General features: G+C 42.6%; 1 long non-coding RNA gene across 1 annotated transcript in view; it reads left to right on the forward strand.

Annotated features, from left to right (window-relative positions):
- The window catches only part of LOC146602078 (uncharacterized), a 29,880-nt gene extending 14,593 nt beyond the window's left edge, over positions 1–15,287 (forward strand). Inside the window, exon 5 of the long non-coding RNA XR_014897731.1 lies at positions 13,754–15,287. This is a non-coding gene — a long non-coding RNA (uncharacterized LOC146602078). The remainder of the gene's footprint in view (positions 1–13,753) is intronic.
- The last annotated feature ends 3,590 nt before the right edge of the window (positions 15,288–18,877 follow it).

Here is an 18,877-nt window from a genome sequence, read left to right on the forward strand (position 1 = left end):
GTCTTCCTGCATTTTTTGTCTGTTTGTTTTATATGAGTGTTCTCTTTTTTCCAGTCTAAATCTATTTGGTATTTTCTATTCTATGTGTGGTTTCTGCACAAGGAGTCRGAGGTTTGGACATGCTCTTGGTTGACTTTTAATAACACAGTTCCTACTTTAACAATCTGCCATTTGTCATAACCACGCAGTTAGCAAAAAGAAGTCTCTGTTTAGCATTTAATTCCAAACACAATCCCAGCAGTCGTTACTGATGTACAGAGAAGAAGCCTTAGGAAAACAAGAGAAAAAAATTTCTGGAGTTCTTGTCTAGTTTCTGTATAAACACAGCTGGATGTTTTATTGTCTTTAACACTGGAGGCTTTGCTTTTGGTAATAGAAATCATAACTCTCCTAATAAGTGGGAATATTTCATTTAATAAAATAAAAATTGCAAATCACATATCTTTTCTTTAACTCTCTGGTAAGATCTTTGGTTTTAAAAAAACCTGGCAGTGACCTAGAACAGTTCCTTCTGACAAGAACCAATTATAATAATCCTATTAATTAGAATTAACTTTTGTTACTTTGAAGAAACTTTTGTTRCAATAGTGACACTTCCCTGTTGCTTTACAGAGCAGAATAATACTATGCTGCAGCCCAGATTCATCTGCTCTCCTTTTTCTTACTTATTGGCCCTGGCATTTTTCATAAAGTCAATATAAAGAAACTTCATTCATACACATTTCTTATTTTGTTTGGTACATATTGCAGTCTAAATCTAGAAAATAGTCACCACTGGTTTCCCAAAGAAAATCATCTTTTGGAAAAGTGGAAAAAATATTAAGGGTGTTTTGGACTACTCTGACGAAGTACTTTAAGGCTGCAGCATGCCTGATAAGTGTAGTACTCATAACTTAAATGTAGCAGAAAATAAAATCCTTAAAGCTAAGGTCTTCACAATACAGTTCTTAAAAATAGCGAAGTGTGGAAGTGTTTAACATAAAACCTCATTGAAGGGGAATTAGCAGCAGTAAATGGTGCACAATCCTTAGCAGCATTTTGTGTTCATTTTTGTCTCACTGAATTGTGTAAGCAAGGAAAGATTCCCTGTTTTCAGCAACTGATGGTCACCTATACTGTCCAAGACAAAGAAAAATCTCTTTCAGGATGGTATTATTCATTAATCAAGACTTGTTTAAAGTAATTCTTCTCTTCCCAAGGGGAAAAGATTTGGGTGACCTCTTTAGGGCATCACATTGAAATGCGCTTTGTTTGCTGAGCACTTTTGAAACTACTTGGACAAAATTGCACTTTTACTTAATAAAATATAACTGGACCAGTTCCATTACCCTCCCACTTGCTGAAGCCCACAAGATTAAATGGGTGTAACAAAAAGAAGAATTTGGCTATCTGCTTGCAAGTCCAGTGACTCATACTGGGTCACATAAAATTGGCTCCCTGCTGTAGGGAGTAGCGCTGCTGCTAATGTTCAGCTTTCCGGCTGCCACACAGCATGAAGGAGGCTTCCTAGGAAGGGGAATTTCCAGCGGATTCCCTGCAGAATTGAGGGAGAGATGAGAGACAGATTGGCCTGGAGGAAAGAAAGGCAGTGTCATATTGTCAACTGACATTTCTGCCAAGCCCAATATTCAGGCAGCAAAATTTACTTCCATACTTTTTTCCCCATGACAGAGTCCCTGACCAGGGGACTGGAAAGCCCATGGGAGTTTTGGCCAGAGGATCTCCAGGCTCCGTATTGACTGGGTTGATATCGGATTAATGGGTCGCTCAGATCCCCATCTTTACAGGTGTTCACCCCAATGCAAAGAAGTACAGAAAAATTCCGGTGGAGCACTTGCTCCAGAAAACCTGGCGATTTTGCACCTCTGACCCCACTGGTCCCACAGGACCCTGAATCTCCAGCTTCTACAGATGAGCAGTTATGGGAGAGGAGGGGAAGACGGGGGGTGCATCTAATGAGTAATCTGTCCTTGTATTTATCTGTTTGGATTTTTGGTATCATTCTCATCTCCATGTTTGCTTGTCACATCCCCTCAGCTGGGATCCACRGAAGCACAGCCCTTTTCCATTCATAAAAGGGAGAATATAGTATGACTCCATGCATTTAATTTTAGGATATCAGGGTTACATTACATATGAGGATTGCCTAATTCAACTCATCAGCCAGCCAAACTAGCCAATGATATTACCGCAGGGCTTTTGTTATTGTTGTTATTGTTGTTTCTTTTTCTTTTTTTTTCCTCAACCAAGGAGCTAAGTGCTYGCTCTGCCTGGAAAAAGTATCAAGAAGTATTATTTCAGAGAAAATGCTTTGGAMGCATCCTTCCAAGTGGGAATTAGATTTGTTTTAACTAGGGTAATCTGGATTTGAAAAGCTGCAGATGCTTCCAAGAATGGCTGGTGAGATGCGACAGCGTGTAGGTGAGACTGACTCGTAAAAGTGCACTTGGGGACATTTTACAACAGTAATTCATAATGTATCTGATCCAAAACAAAGCAGGATTTGCTTGCCCTCGGGGATCACTGTGTACATACAGAGGAAACAAAGGGCTTACATCTTTCAACACAAAATATTTCAGTATAAATAGCTCACAGAAATGCAGCTAATCTCTACGGCCTTCTGTCAACCAGCTGCAGAAGGGTGAGGAAGAGAGAAGCTTTTGGTGAAGGACATCTTTAACATTTAAAGTGGGCTTTTGTTGGAGCCTAAAAGCTCCACATCTGGCACTTGGTTTTGGCATCTGAAAAAGATGAGAGGTGAATTCCTCTAAGCAGAACAGCCTCTTTCAAAAACCAAGGGCTATGTCTTTTCTGTCCCTGAGAGAGAGGACTATGGAGAAGGTTATGTGSAGTGGGACTCTCCTCTGGGCTCTGGCAGTATGTCTATTGTCTACCCTATTAGATAAAAGTCATCCAGGAAAGAAACTGAGGCAATGAACCCCTGACTGTCCATAATACAAAACTGTTGTTTCTTTCCTTGGATTTGTTTTGGAGTGATCYGACTGGTTCTGCCCAAGACAAACCTCCCGTATGGTGTGGCTGACAGTCCCCCCCAGGTGGCCTTCCCCGTGGGCAGTGAGAGTGAGATGGAGCGAGATTAGACTTCTTCTGCTTTACATTGCCTTCACCATCATCCCCATGGGCTTTGAGCCCCCAGGCTGTCCTGCCTTCCCCTGGGAAYGTGGTGTATGCTCTCAGGGTCATCCTCTAAAATCACCACCCCAATGAAGCTTGCCCTAGGAGTCAGGGATCACATCCTAGATGACATGAATATTTAGCAGTCTGAGTACAGCCCTGTGAGTCCACATTGCTGGTGCCTCAGGTACCTTTCAGTGAAACTGCAGTTTTTAAGGGCAGAAAGATATCTCCTATCAAGCTGTTGTCACACAAAGTAATAGGACCCTTCAAGCTTGAGACCAACTTGTCTGCTTGATACCAGCTACACAAGGTTGTGTAAAAGAGAGATAGCCAAGCCATGGCAGGCAAGTGGTATAGGCTTTCTGTATACATCTGATAAGAACAGCCTAAAACTTCCCTCTGAGCATAAACTCAAACTTATGGAAAGCATCTAAGCACAAACTTGGGGTTTAACCTCATAAAGGCCTTTCTTGTGCACTAAATTAACAAAGTCAGCAGAGTGAGTGTTAGCTCCTCCTTTTACCCAAACCAGGTGACCTCAAAACCTCAGATGACTGACCTTTTGATTTCCAAATGTTTACCAGAAAACTAATAAAAATCAGGGACACTTTCCAAAGACACAGGGGAGAAGGTAGAACAGAGTGGAATTTGTTTGCTTATTTGCTAGATACACATGCAGAACATATATGTATATATATTTTTTTTCCCTCAGCTTTACTTCAGGATGGTTTAACTGGCAATATATTAGCCTGAGAAGGAAGAATAGTTGATGGAGGGTCTAAAAAYATCCTTTCCCATGTGAACCTGCACCACCAATGGTGTAGGTACTGAGTATGTAAGTAATGCAACTGCACAATGACCRACAGGCCTACGGGCTCAAAGTTATAAAGAGAAGATTGGGGCTACCACTGGTGATAACTGGATCTGTGGTTGCAGCTCTTTCTTTCCACGAGGCCTAACATTAATCCATGCCATACTAGGGAGCTAAGMACATTTTCAAGGTGGACAGAAATGGAAGAATGGGCTGTTCTCCTTCAGCTCCTTTAGCAACCCCAGTTGCATGACTGGATCCGATGGTGGTTGCAAGCAAGCAGAATTGCTCAGGAGAGTTGTAAAATTGTGAAGGGCAGTTTCTGCCAGTCTAGTATCTATCTTTCCGCTTGCATGCACTCCACCACTACAAAGAGGATAATTCAGCCATACGGGCAGGAGCCTGGCCTACGTACCGGTCCGATCCCTAGCAGGGAGCAGAGGAACTTCTCGAACAACAGTTACCTGCTGAGAGAGTTTGTGGGCAGTCGTGCCTATGTGTAAGTAAAGACCATGAGTGGCTCATTAGCTTTTTAATATTTCAGCTGCACAGGGACAAAGATTGCTCTATCCACAGCAGAAATAATATGGAAAGTAACTGACTAATCATCCACTGAGACATGCTGTAYTTTCAGTTGAATCCTCATGTTTTCACCAGCTAAAACATGACAGTCTATGGTAGGACCAACATCTGAAACCTCCAGTGGTTTCAGAAGGCAGTAAACAGAAGGCTGTAAAACTGCATTTCGTTGTGCACGGAGAGATAATCCTGTAACAAAACAAACTGATCTCAGAGGATCTGTGGCCAGACTTTGGCCAGATCTCAAGAACTCCAGCCCCAAGGCTTTACATCCACAGTCGTCAGAATGAAATGTAGAGATAAGATTTCCTAAATAGTGCATAAATATGGTCTAAACATGCAGAACAAGAACTGCCTAGAGCTATGCAACAGGAAAAATTAGGCCCTAATGTTTGCTGAACTACCATCCTGCTCTGGAATTACATGCCTGAATCAGAAAAGAAATGGAGTTATCACAGTCTGCTAGGGAGTAAGAGCTTTCTCCTGAGTACCAGATGACTACTTTGTACACCAGTGCTTCTGGGTCCCTGTACCTTCCACTCTTGGATATACAACGACTCAACTTCCAGTGGAGAAGTGGAGCAGGGACCCATGCAGAAGTGTCTGTCACTTATTTTTGGACACTCTCCTGAGATGTAGGGGATGTGTTTTACAAAAGGTGTTTTCACATAAAGGATGCATACCACTATTCATAATGCCTCAATACTGCTGTTTCAAGCAAGAAGAACTGTGCAGAAGAGTTTTGAAATTATAAGAGACAGTTTGTGCCTGCATATCCCATCTTTCTCTCCATAGTGGCCCAAGTGGAACTTGAGTGGTCCTCTACCTAGCTAGATTCTGGATGCTAGCACTTACTAGGCATCTGTCTCCTCTCACTAAGCAATTCTAAAGAGGCACAAAATTCACAGCTAGGGGCACCAGACTCTGGTAGATACAGTTGCTGGATGAAATGGGCAAATATAAGGCTTTGGTTGGTGGTTTGACATCTTCTTGAGATCTTGCTACATCCTACTGTCTCCACTTTCCTTGCCGTGGTATTTTGGCTGTCACACACTTTGCTGACAAGGCAATTTTTGGGAGCACTCTTTGATCAGCTGCTGATGAAAATCAGCTCAGATCAACAAATGAAAATGATCCAGCTGATTTTGCATGAAGAAAATAAAGAACAGCTCCACAAGTGGCACATTCAGCAGACAGCAGTGACAAGCAGGTGGAGCAGGTAATTCCTGACACAAGTGCATCTCAGGAGAGTTTTTGGCCAGGTGGACACCTGAGTTCTGTTTGAGTCCCTAAGTCTTTTCCTTAGATTTGGGTCATGACCAAAATTTACCTGTTTTAATTTTTACCGCTGCCTGGTTACTTTGTATGCACGGCTCACCTCTATTCTTTCACTGTTAACCTTTTCTCTGTCTACAAGGAAGCGTTTCCAGAGGCATAAAAATCTAAAAAAACCCAAACAAACAAACAAAAAAACCCCACTCCTTTTTGCTTTAGATATCCAAACCCTCTTTAAAAAGAGACCTATTTGAGTCAAGAGCTGTTTGATTTGCCTGTCCAGGGCAGGTCTCCAGAGAGCTTTACTCTGTGTGTTGAGATTAATTGTCTCCTGATTGCTCTCATGCCATTACACTTACTTAGGAAACTGATCCATAAACATCCCAGCTCCTGGGCGGTTGACAGACATTTCTTTTCAGTTCCCATTTAAATACGCACATATGTTCTTCTCCTTGGAATGTGCACAAAGCTCCGCATTGTGCACTGCACTGGATACTAAAACCAGCAGAGTTGGCTTAAACTTGCCTTTTTCAAAGACTTTTTTTTCCTCTCTTTCTCTGGAGCAGAACAAAGCCTTTTGTATCCTTTTGGCCAAAATGATTTGAGAAGGGGAACCACAAGGAATAAAGAGCCCCCAAGTCTCCTCCCACTGCAATTTGGAGTCCATTTCCAGGCCCAGGATGAACATAAGAGACAATCCTATGGCACTAGCCTGTATAATTTGCTTTTCCAAAGCATTCCTGAGGGAGTGTCTGTGAACAGAGATGAATGCTTATGCCATTTTCTCTGCAAGTTTTTAGAGCTGGTAGCATTGAAGATTTCCTTCCCCCTCATGATAAAATATTTTGTAACATCAACATTGTGTTTTGTTTTTCCCTCTGAAGCTCTAGCATGTCCGTGATTTACATGATAACTTCTGGCAGTTAACAAGGTGAACAMACCAGTACTACAGAGGTACCTTTTAACTCAAGATGCAAGTAGTTGCATTTCTCTGGTAGTGTAACAATAGAGGTTTGGGAAGGGAGAGGATGACAGGAGGCATAAAATAAAATGAATAAATAAGTAAGGCATAGGTAAAAGAGAATCTGAGTGGCCTCGAAGCTGTATCAAATGCAGACACAAGYAGATGTGTGTAGTAGCAATATTTAGCTTCCTGAATCAGTCTGACCGCAGAACTTGTTCAGTGACTGACGCTTGCRAAATACCAGCAAAACATAGAGGCTCTAAATAACGAATCCCGTATCAGCACTGAAGGGATATCAACAACAACACTCTCACTGTGTTGGGAAAACCCGAGAGTGGCAGTGGCAAGCAGTGAAGGTTGAACATGAACATATAAGGAAAGTTCTTATCACAATATTGAGCAAGAAAGCACRTGAGGGTTGAGTTGTGCCCTCTTAGACACCTGGCAGCTTGTTCTRAAGTTGCTCCTTCCAACCTGCCCAGGCTCCCAACCAAACTCAAAGGCAGCTCCACTCACATGGAGGTCTTTCAGTATTGAAAGCCACTAGCACAGTGCCCCCTCCCCTCTGTACCATGAGATGACATGCCCCACTGACCACTGCAGTCAGCACAGGGCTGAGTACTGCAATAAAGACAACTGCACAAAGTCAAGGGCTAATATCACTGTGGGAGCAAAGATACTGTGTGTAACAAGAACTCCTCAAGGGGCACAAAAGGTAATCCTTACTTGAGTTCTGGAAAGAGGTATTTCTCCAAAATTTGGRTTAAAGTCTTCCCCTACTCTCTCTCTCTGGGAATGCTTGTAACATCACAGTGGTGCACGGTGAGGTGTGGAGGATGCTAACTAACCATGTTCCTCAGGGCAAGTTACGGGGAGAGGAGGTAAGGCAGAGCCCAAGAATTTAATTTCTGCTGGTCTTATGAGGCCGGGCTTTGTGCCAGTGCTTCAAAAAAAATGTTGTTGCAGAGAGCYGGCAGCAAGTGCCTGAGAGGCAGTGGAGCTGTGGGGGCAGCCGCAGGAACTTGCTGGCCCAGAACTGCTGCCCATCTCCTTGCAAAGTTGCCTCCATGCTGTTGCTGTCGCAGCCACCCGTGGCTCCACTGCCTCCCCGGGGCAGCTTCACCAGGGCAGTGCCCCTTTCTGCCTGTGGGGCAGAGGGACTCAGCAGCACTGCGTGTTTGGGATATGGGTGTCAGAGGGGGTCAGGGAAGATCTGAAAGAGAGGTCTGGCCTAAATAACAGTTGGGAACCTCTGGGCTAAGCTAAAACTCTCCCTTATGCAGAAGCAAACAGACGRGTTTGCTATTGAACTCCTGGAATTATCCTGTTGGCAGGAATTCTCCAAAGCTCAATGACTTTTAATGCTAGCTGATAAATATAGGGCAAAGTTACATTTGTCTGCAGAAGCTGGCTTCAGCTMGGCTGGGCCATTCAGTTACTCTCCTGTAGATGAGACTCAAAAAGGTATAATTTACTGAAGAAGCTGACAACCAATTGTTTCCCCTACAGATTCTTGTACCAAGTCATATATTCAAATGCAAATTRTAGGATTTTTTTAAAATCCATTCTGTATTTGGCCTCCAGGTAGAGATATTGTAACTGAGGGCTRAATTTCCCTCACTGATCCATTAAAGTCATGTTCTACAACTTGAAGAAAACAAATTCACTATAATGCAATGATTAAAATACTCTTCTCAAAACTGTTTGCCATATTTGTACATATCTGTTTTTCTCAGTGAGAAAAGTTCACCTGTTTCATAGTTAGATAACCTGGGGTTCAGGACTATAAAGGCACCAGTCCACTCTGAACAAACTAGAATGGGAACGGAAACACTGCAGCCTTGTAATACAGCCTAATTTACCCTAATTAGCCAGTGACAAACTCTCTGGTGCTTTGATTAAATTGCTTTTTGCATCAGAGATTTCTTTCTGTTCATGTTAAGTGTAGTATAGACATTCATTTTCAGTGAATCAGTGACAGAACTGTAAGTCATCCAAGACTACTGACTCACAGTCCCATGATTTTTAGCAATAAACGTACTGGATGGTTTTAAATATGTAGTAACACCATTTCACTGAAATCAACCTTTTGGAAAAAAGCAGAGAAACTCCTCAGAGACACTCTACACATCAGTGTAGAATCTAATGAAGAATAGGATCTAATATCCCAAAGCATTTGCTGAATCAACTGATTGAGAGCTCAGCTATAAACATCCTTAAATCAACTAAACAAGTTCACCCTAGAGTCTTTGCTTGAAATAGCTTTAAAACGCCAGGTACAATTCCTACTAGACAATCCTGGGAGAAAGTAAACACGCTATGAATGATTAGCTAACCTGACCTCAGATTTCAAATGTAGCAATGTSTTTTATATGGAAAGTTGGTGAATACCAATGAAAACTGATGTGTGACTGCAATTAACATTGCTGATTACTGTTGCTGTTTTGCCATCCACATTCTTTAAGAGGCCACTAGAACATGTTCTCTTTTCAAAGCTCATTTAGCAATGCTGTCACATGACATGCACAGGTCGTGATTTGCACAGTAACACAGCACATTGGAGTTTCATTTTTGTGCAGTATATGGTGCCCAGGTTGGTCTTCTGCTCTCCTCTCCTCTCCTCTCCTCTCCTCTCCTCTCCTCTCCTCTCCTCTCCTCTCCTCTCCTGTCTTCGAAAGAATGAAAGACTTTGGAAGTTTTGTGCCAATGTGGCATAGGAAACTTTCTCTACAGTATGTCAAAAAAATAGTTTTGCGCCTATTCNTCTCTTCTCTTCTCTTCTCTTCTCTTCTCTTCTCTTCTCTTCTCTTCTCTTCTCTTCTCTTCTCTTCTCTTCTCTTCTCTTCTCTTCCATTTGTGCCTGAGCATGCTGGAGTTACAGTTACTCTTGATTTACTCTGGTGAGAGGAGATTTATCCCCTTTGTGACAAACAATTTTACAGAGTGAAAAGTTGTCTGCAGCTACCAGTTGTCAAACTGGCTGTTAGGGGATGTTGGTGGGAACTTGAAAATGGAGCCTACATGCCATAGTGTTGATTAGTGTCCTACACCATGGATCTTCCCATGAGAAGGATCTTAGAGCAGTGAGACAGTGGAATTAGGAGCACCATGTGGGACTGGGAGAACAAGAAAGTAAATACGAACTGAGCAAGAGTGGAAATGGGAGAAAAGAGTTTTTCAAGGTCAGTGAACCAAGCAGGAACAAGAGCTTTGAGCACAGGGGCATGAGGAAAGTTTTAAAAAAAGCACACCTTTGGACTTTGTCATCTGGCATTATCTGAGGATGAGGGTCATTTGCCTGTGTACCCGGAACTGTGCTATTAGAGATATTTTATATGTGGAGGAATCTGGGCAGCTGATGCCCATGGGAAACATAGACACATGTTTTCTCTGCTGGCAGAAGAGGTATTAGTCTGTGAACTTTGAAAGGGCTGAGAGGAAGTGAACTCATGAACATTGATTTCAGAATGGATGGAGATGTGGCACACAAATAATGTTTAGATAAATAAATGCTTAAAATGCTTAGTCCTGCTAAAGCAGCAAGACTGCAGTGTAAGCAGAAGACAAGCAACTAAGTCTCCTGGGCAGGTGCAGTTTGTTCTGTAAAGAGCTGGACATTAAAGCAGGAACTTGTAAAACGAGGACCGTTTGAGCCATTCTAACAGAGCAGCTTCAGGAGTGACTGTGAGTACCTCACATCATCCCACTACCTCACTGTCCACAGGACTGACTGGATGGTTGCACAGTGTCCCCACTGAAGGCATCTGCCATTCCCAGAAGAGCTGTCAGACTCAGCTAGGCTGTGACCAGCATGAACTGGCCTGGAAAGATCCAACAATACAGCACTAAAAGCAAACACCAAGAGGCAGGAGGTAGACTCTTTGCCAGAAGAAAGTAAATGTTTAGCAGCAGAGCCCAGGGAATTCTTTAGTGATGGGAAGGTCCATATAGATGGGAAACAATCAAAGGCTTGTTAACTACTCTTTTTTTCTCTCTTTTACAACTGGAAAGAGAGAAAATATCTGAAATTCTTCATTGTGAAGGACAAGGTTGAAGAGAGGTCATGGTTTAGAAAAATAGAAGTAGGCAGAAAAAGAGGTCCTCAGAGAAGTAAGCATGTGAATAAAGTAATTTCTCAGGCTGAAAACACTACATTTAATAATGAAAACAACTAGATAGTACACACCTTGCATAGTACCAATGAGATCTGTAGCAAAAAATAATAAGGCAAAGGTTCACCTTTAGTCATTCATGGAAACCAGGCACAGCTGCTCTTTACCATACAGAGGCTTTCTCAGCTCCGCAAAGGAGGAGTGTTAGCTCACACCCTGCGCGGCCAAAAAGTTGCCAGCAAGATGTCTTTTAGTGTAACGTGCTTGTTGCTTAGCTGTTTCCAAACACTTAGCAATGAATAATTAATTAAAGGGAGATACTGTTGTTTGTTAGAGCTGATAAGTTGGAGACATGAGATCCAAAGTCTTTCYCCAGACCTGCCTCTGCCTTTTTCTGTAATTCTTGGCAAACAATTTAGCCTTTATGGGCTTCAGCTTCTCTATCAGTAAATAGAAATAATATCTATGTGTGAATACTATATTAAACAAGCTTAGTTCCTCCTTCTGTTCACAAACTAYCTGTGAGCAACCTAATTCTATAAGTGACTAATCACTAGTCAATAGATTACACATACGCTGGTGACAAGCACAGTATTTAGCATCTAAAACTGAAGTTGTGATACCTAGAACTACTTTGCTTCACTAGTCCAATTTCTTCTGTTGTTGAAGAATATAAAGCTAATTCTGTCTTGGCTACCCTAGGGGAAAAAAAATGAAGACACATAAAAATTGAAAAGGAGAGTTTGCTGCACACAAATTATTTCATTGACAAGCTTCAATGTGTTATCTAAAAGTTTGCCAGTAGCATGTTTGCAATGGTTTGGCTTTGCTGAACACAAAATACGATAAAATCCAACTCCAGGGCTGCAGACGGGATAGTGCAACACCGCATCGCTCCATTCACTGCTCATGTCTAATGGCACTTAGCACGGGGCAGAGAGAAAGCAAGATGTTTTGAAGAGAAATTATTAAAATCCTAACAGAGAGCCAAATCTTGCCTTTTTATGTGAGGCAGCACAGGGTGAATGGGGCCAAACAGATTCTGCTCATTCCTCCACACCAGCTGGGGACTTTCCAAATCTGGTGCTTAACAGAGTGGTAAACAGAACATCAATTAAATAGGACATGGACATAGTTGGTACACCATGACCGGGGGAGGTCGAGCTCCCAGCCGCCCGCTGCAGCTGAATCACTGCAGTGCGTCTTACAGCTCGCTCCGTGGGCAGTTCCCCTTTGCCGCCTCACTAAGCAAAACAAGGGCAAGTCCTGCCCATGCTTCTCTCCTTGTTTTTATGCTTGTRCTTCATATTGCTGGTCAGATTTAAGGGTAACTCATGCTGCAGCCTTATTGCKGTAGTGGCAAAAAAGAGATGGTAGAGCTTGTGTTTATTTTGTGTCTATGGGATAATAAATCAGATTAACTTTATTCCTTCTGTAGATGGGAAATTTTCATCATAGGCTGTTAAAATCTCTTACATTGCCACAGATCAGATCTTGAAAGAGGATGTTTTTAAGGAAAATTGTAGAACTTTATCAGCCTCAGCACTGTACCTGTTCTGTTTTACTGCACCTCCTACAGATGTATCCGTATGAATTCGGATATTCGTGCAGATGCAGCTCAGACTATTAGTTTTAGATCAGAAGTGTCTTTTAGTAAAATGCCAAAATAACTGGGGTTCTGGTCTATTTATCTTAAACATCTAAAAGGTTCATTTCACCTCATTTTTAGTTGAGTGCCTTAGATATATATATCATTACGATAACCTTGTTAGGCTGAAAAATATTAGTATCTCCAATGTGCAGTTAAGGAAACTGAAGCAAAGGCAACCTAAGAATAATACCYCAAAATAGCACTTGGCTCCCCAAAATAGAGCTTAGACAGAAACTGGGAACCCCTGAGCACTGCAGCCACAGCTACGAGCACYTGAAACCACGTGGGATCCCCAAAAGCCTCCGTTTCCCACAACGCGATGTGTGCCAAGGGACAGGGACTTCACATCTCTTCCAGCCTGGGAGGGCTCCAGCCTCTCCTATGGGGAGSGTATACTCAAGGGAGGTGAGGTTAAAGCTGGAGTCAAGGAGAACAAGGAAAGGGAGGGAAAAAAAACATTCTCTCTTCTCCCCTTGAAGATATGCTACCTAAAGTGCAAGATTCAGGGAACAGTAAGGAGTATGAGAGGCAGCAAGACACTCAACCCCGTATGGAGACCTCTATTCCTGAGCAGGAAGACCAGCTTTCTGCTTTTAGGACTGTTCATACTTCCCCCCCCTTTTTTTTCTTTCCTTCTTTCTTTCTTTCTTTCTTTCTTTTTTTTTTAAAGGAAAAAAGAGCAATTGGACAAAAGAAATTGTAGCAGTACGGACAGGAATTTCCAAGGAAAAAACTCATATTAACCTGGAGCACTGAGGAGAAAAAAGCTCAGTAGAATTTTATCATGGAAAGCATCAAACCTCCTAGTTTATTTTCAGCTGCAAAATATAGTGCAAAAAGGAGATGATATCCAAAAGTCCTGCCTCTGGAGCCTGTCTGGGTACTGCAGCAGGACTGTAGCCCACCCTGTGTCTGAAAGATTCAAGCTTTCCTTAGGTGTCTGGTGGCAGTGTCCCAAGCAAATGGGAGGCCTTCAAGTTCAAAACCAAACCAAACAATCCCTTCCTAAAGAGTTTCTTCCCGTCACGGATTTTTGCGAGGATTCCAGCCTCTCCTGAGAGATTTGGCAATCAAAATGCAGAAAACAAATGTGTAAGAGCTTCAGCTGTTGCAGAGCAGAGGCTGCTTTTGTTGTGTCCAAGGTGACTTGCTGTGGAGGTCTTTGATTCCCCTTCCTCCTCCCACATCCCTAGCCACAGCGATATTTCTTTGACCTCTTTTAGCACGAAGAAGGAAGCTTTGACGTACTTGAAGGCTCTCAGCTTTGCCCCTGCACAGCCAGCAACACAGGCTCTCTCAGCAGCCACAGATGACCAACCTGGAACTGTCTCCTCTTTTACATCTTGCTTCTCACCAGCAGCTGAACACCCAGATCTTAAAGAGCGACAGTACCCTGAGGGGTTTCATGCAGTCTGCCGCTCCRTAACACCATGCCGCACAAAGCCATCCTCCCCGGGGGAAGCTGCAGTGAAGTGTGGAAGAGAAGTCAATCACTGCAGATTGATGGATTCAGCAAACAAGAGTTGGCCAACATCTGAAGCTTGGCTGACAGCTCACTTGAAGGTGTGAAGGGAAAGGACAAACTTCTGTTTAAAACAGGAGGAGAACTGCCTTCCCTTCTCCCTCTCTCAAAGATTTTTGGGGTTTTAAAGAGTCACAATACGACCTTAAGGCTGCAACAAAGCAACCTCCACTCAGAGGAGACGGGCTTCCCTTCCTCTGCCCTAAAAGTGGAGCTGTGCTCTGATCCCGTTGCATCCTTCCCACACCTATCTCTTTCCCAAATTCCTTTCAAACCACTTCCCACCTCCAGCCTTTTCCTTTGCCTCCTTACTCTCCATCTCTCATTCGTTGCAGCTCCCAGTGGCTCTTCACTGCCTGCGCTCCTCGAGTCCAGGACTGCCATTTGACTGATAGACCTGGCTTCAGCTTCACTAGGGACCACCTCTGGCAAGGGCAGCCACCCTGCCCAGTGAGGGCTTTGCAGCACGGGAAGGGGAACTGTAGGTCTGCTTTCACGTCGGCCCCACTGGCAAGCCAGGAGACAGCTGCWGTGATGAACAAGGGGAAACATTGCTGGCTGCAGCTCCAAAACTGCAGGGATCACAATAAAACTGAAATACTTGACACCACCAAAATTGCTATATGTCACAAACACAGTCTGCTTTTATCACTCATTTTTTCAATTTCCATTTGCTYCACATTTTTGATTTTTGCTAGCAGYTTTGGCCATTTGCTGCCCATAGCAACAGCTACAAGCACAGGTGAAATCCTGGCTCCAACTCCCTCCAATTTCAGAAGAAAAAGATCTCACAAGTCACCTACAGATCTTAGAGAATTTTACAAGGGCTTTTAAAGACACTCACCTCTTACATCCAATCTCACGGTGAAATCAAGAGTTGTATAAAATCATCTTCAACTCTCCAAACACACACAGCAGAAAAACAAATCCTGAAGTGTTGGTAGACCCTTTGCGTATGCACCAACCCTCTTGCTTTCTCTGCTTTTACAGTTCCTCTACACTCCCACCACTTTTCCAGTTTTATATTTAGGAATGTGGCACTGCAGAGCACTTGCCCCTTTTAGCAACATCATCTTTTACCATCTTGTGTAAAGAGGGCTACAAAAATCAGCTATTTTAACCTCACCAGTCTGCCTGCTTAAAAGGTCAAATGTGTCGGAATGATTTGTTTTGAAGTTAAAAGAAATTGAAAATTTAGCAACATGATGAAAGCATTTTTAAAAGCACACATATTTGTTCCTTATGATTATATATATATATATTCTATGTGCATGCATTTTATATGTGCATGTGAATACATATCTGTAAATGTATCCATGCATGATTTGTATTATATGGTGTGCAGCAAATAAATCTACCTGTTGAACGTTAAACATTGCTGTCATTCTGCGTTGGCGTGGATCTGATTACTTCAGTGAACTTTGTGTGGACATAATTTCTGCCATTGCAAATTCTTTGAAGAGCTGAAACTCGAGCAAAGTCTCTGCTTGCAGATTTTAGTTGCATGGTCCATTTATCCAAGGGTCTGTGGTGCCGTGTTTAGATCTTATGACYGAATTTGATATACATGCTTCTGCATCCACAGACATTCTGCAGCCAAATCTATACACCAAAATGCATATATCTGAAGCTCTCGCAAAGACAGTGGACCTTAACCAACCCACAAACCTATCCACAGTGTAATATCTCATCTATCTGCCATGCTCTGCTATTAGCATTAGACAATCATCTCCCTATCATGATTAGAACATGAGAGAAAAGAGGAAATATGAAGAAAGTTTAAATTTGTTAGAAGAAAAGAACGCTGGATTGCCTTTTAAGCGATTTTTTTTTTTGGCTCACAGATTGGTTTTGCTTTATTTAAAAGTTCTGTTCTCTCTGTCATAGAGATGTTTATTTAATAAGATGTACTCTCTCCTTTTTTGAAGTTATAATTACGTTAGCATWGCAGACTGAAGATTTAATCCAAAACATACTTTTATTTATACAAAGCTATATCCAAATATTAATTCCTGGCTTCAAATACAGCTTTCTTTAATCTATGGGTCACATTTGCAGCGGCTATTTTATATTGATTTATACCTACTGACAGGCAAGGCCATCACATCTAACAAGTTGAGGCCTGAACTAATTGTCAGAGTCTCATTAGACAGCTCTAAAGAGAACCTAGTCCTGATGTATTTACACGTTTGTATAGGGAAAGAAAGGGCAGGGGAAATATATTGTGATTCTTCATGATTATTATACACTGGTACAGACACTACAGCTTTTTCTCATGTTATTAATAGCTGACTTTAGTGATACAACATAAATATTAGATGCAGAACCTGGTTCTTTAGGTGCAAGTAATGTGAGCGATGCTGTATATGACACAGACAGTCCCTGCCCTTATGATCTCAACAAGACAGTCACAGAGCAGACAGTGAAAAAACATGAAGGAGGAGCTGSCTTAAGGGACAAATATCTATAAATTATTATAATAATCATTATAATAATTTGCTATAGCTACACAAGAGACCGTTACCTGTTTGATGATACAGCCAGCATTGGTTTGTTCTCTGGTCAAAAAATAAGTGATAAAAGAATATCCTAGCTGTCTTTCCTGGACTGTAATGTAAATGGTATCTATTCTGTGGCTGTCTCTAATAAAGTCATCTGGCTTTTTTTGAAAAAAGCAAGAGGGGAGGGCAGCAGCTTGATGGGTGACCTCAATTCGCTGAGCTGCCAGGCTGTTTTTTTAGACTCCCATGTTTTTTAAATGTTGTAATTATCTGCTGTRCATAATTCCAGTTACAATTCTGATTGGAAAATGGAGCTGCTTAGGAGAGCTTACAGGATGACATCTGTTCAATAACAGACATCTGTGCCAGAACAGCAAAACCGGGCTGCCTTGTGCAGAGAGGTCAAGTCAGATGTATGCATAGGTCCACACCTGTATGTGTTACCACGAGTGAAATGACTTCAGTCGTTAAAGACCACTTTAAAAAACTCTTGCAACAGAAACCTCCTTGCCTGTGATGCCTAGCAATGCCTTAAACTAAATGACTTCCACAACTTTCTTTTCCTCATCCAGTGCAAAGAAGCAGTAAAAGGCTGATTTATCTAGTTTCCAAATATCTTCCACTGAATCTTTGCCCAGAGATTTATTTCACCCCTTTCTGCTAGCAGATGACTAATGAATTAGTGCTAATCTTCGCTGCCTGTATTCTGTATCTTTTGTTTGTTGACTGGTGTCAGCCCAGTCACACTGTGGTTGCTCTGTTGTTTGCTACTCATAGCAAGATGTTTTAGTATGAAAGGTGGCTTCYGTCAGTGCTACCTCTTCTAACCTGTACCTCTGTACCTATGTCCTACTGTGCCAGAATTCACCTGCAGAGTCCCTGCTGGGCAGCAATAGCAGTCTCACATGGGGGTCTATTTGTCCCCATTTAAGAGAAGAAGCTGGAACAAGCAGCCCCTTCGACTTAGTCTCGGGTAAGGGCCCAAGCCCTTGCGTTGTGTACTGAGCTACCTCGTGAATTGCAGACAAGTCACGGTCAGCTTTATCAAACTTGTGCTTGTTCCTCAGGCTTGTCCCAATAGGACCTTCCAATTCTTGTACACTGCTCCTTCTGCCAAGCGGAAGTGCTAGCTAGCATCTGTGGAGGCAGCCTGCGTCAAGTGACTCATACATGCCAACAAATTGGCCAATTCTGCCTGTGAACGGGTATTTCAAACTATTGTAGTATGTGGTCTAAGACAAATGAAAAATATTTTGCTTTCTCAACCTTTCCTCCTCCATTCCCTCMTTGCTAACAGAGCCAAATTATGACATGATTGTTGCTCCTTATTTGGGTGAAAGTTGCAGTATCTACTGCTAAGTGGGCTCTCAGCTGATGAGTTTCTCTTTCAAGATAGCAGAAAGGTGCAGTCTGGAGGGCATCATAACATACWATAGAATAGCACTTGGTGTAGCTGGTAATATGAGGAAGCTTTATCATACCTATTGTAGGGAACAATTGCAAAACTGCCTGAGGAATGTGACTATTTAGGAGACATGGAGAGAGTCCAGCATAGGGCTACAAAGGTGATCAGAGCACTGGAGCATCTCCCCTGCAAGAGCTGGGCCTGTTTAGCCTGGGGAGRAGAAGACTGAGGGGGGATCTTATCAGTGTCTACAAATACCTTAAAGGAGGGTGTTAAGAGGATGAGGCTGGGCTCTTTTCAGTGGTGCCATGTGATAGGATAAGAAGCAACRGGCACAAACTGAACCACAGGAAGTTCCGCCTGACCATGAGGGGGAATTTCTCCCCTGTGAGAGTGACGGAGCCCTGGCACAGGTTGCCCAGAGAGGTGGTGGAGTCTCCTTCTCTGGAGATCTTCAAGGCCCGCCTGAATGCAACCCTGTCTAACATGCTCTAGGTGACCCTGCTGAGCAGGGACATTGGACTAGACGATCTCCAGAGGTCCCTTCCAACCTCAACCGTTCTGTGTGTGATTCTGTGTCTTGCCTCATGCTCTCTGTTTAGGAACACTTGGCAAAGGGATCACTCTAGAAGTCCCAAGTCACATCACAGTACACACTTTGTCATACCCTACCTGCTTTGGCTACATGGCTGATTGTAAGCAAATGGGTAATTTTAAATATTGGAGATAGCTGAAGTGTGAAGGAAAATCATTGTGATTGCTCCTGCATTACCTGTTCAGATAAACTCTTTCTGAAAGTAATGTGCCAGATAAGGACATATGTCTACTTACACCTTCCATTAGACTCAGTGAAAGCAGAAAATTGGGAATAGGGAAGGAAGGATGATCCTCTTTCATTTAGTTTCAGCCCTCTTTGCTA

Source organism: Rhea americana, unplaced genomic scaffold (assembly GCF_003343005.1).
Source record: "Rhea americana isolate MKP2758 unplaced genomic scaffold, rheAme1 scaffold_0, whole genome shotgun sequence".
Classification (NCBI taxonomy): Eukaryota; Metazoa; Chordata; class Aves; order Rheiformes; family Rheidae; genus Rhea; species Rhea americana.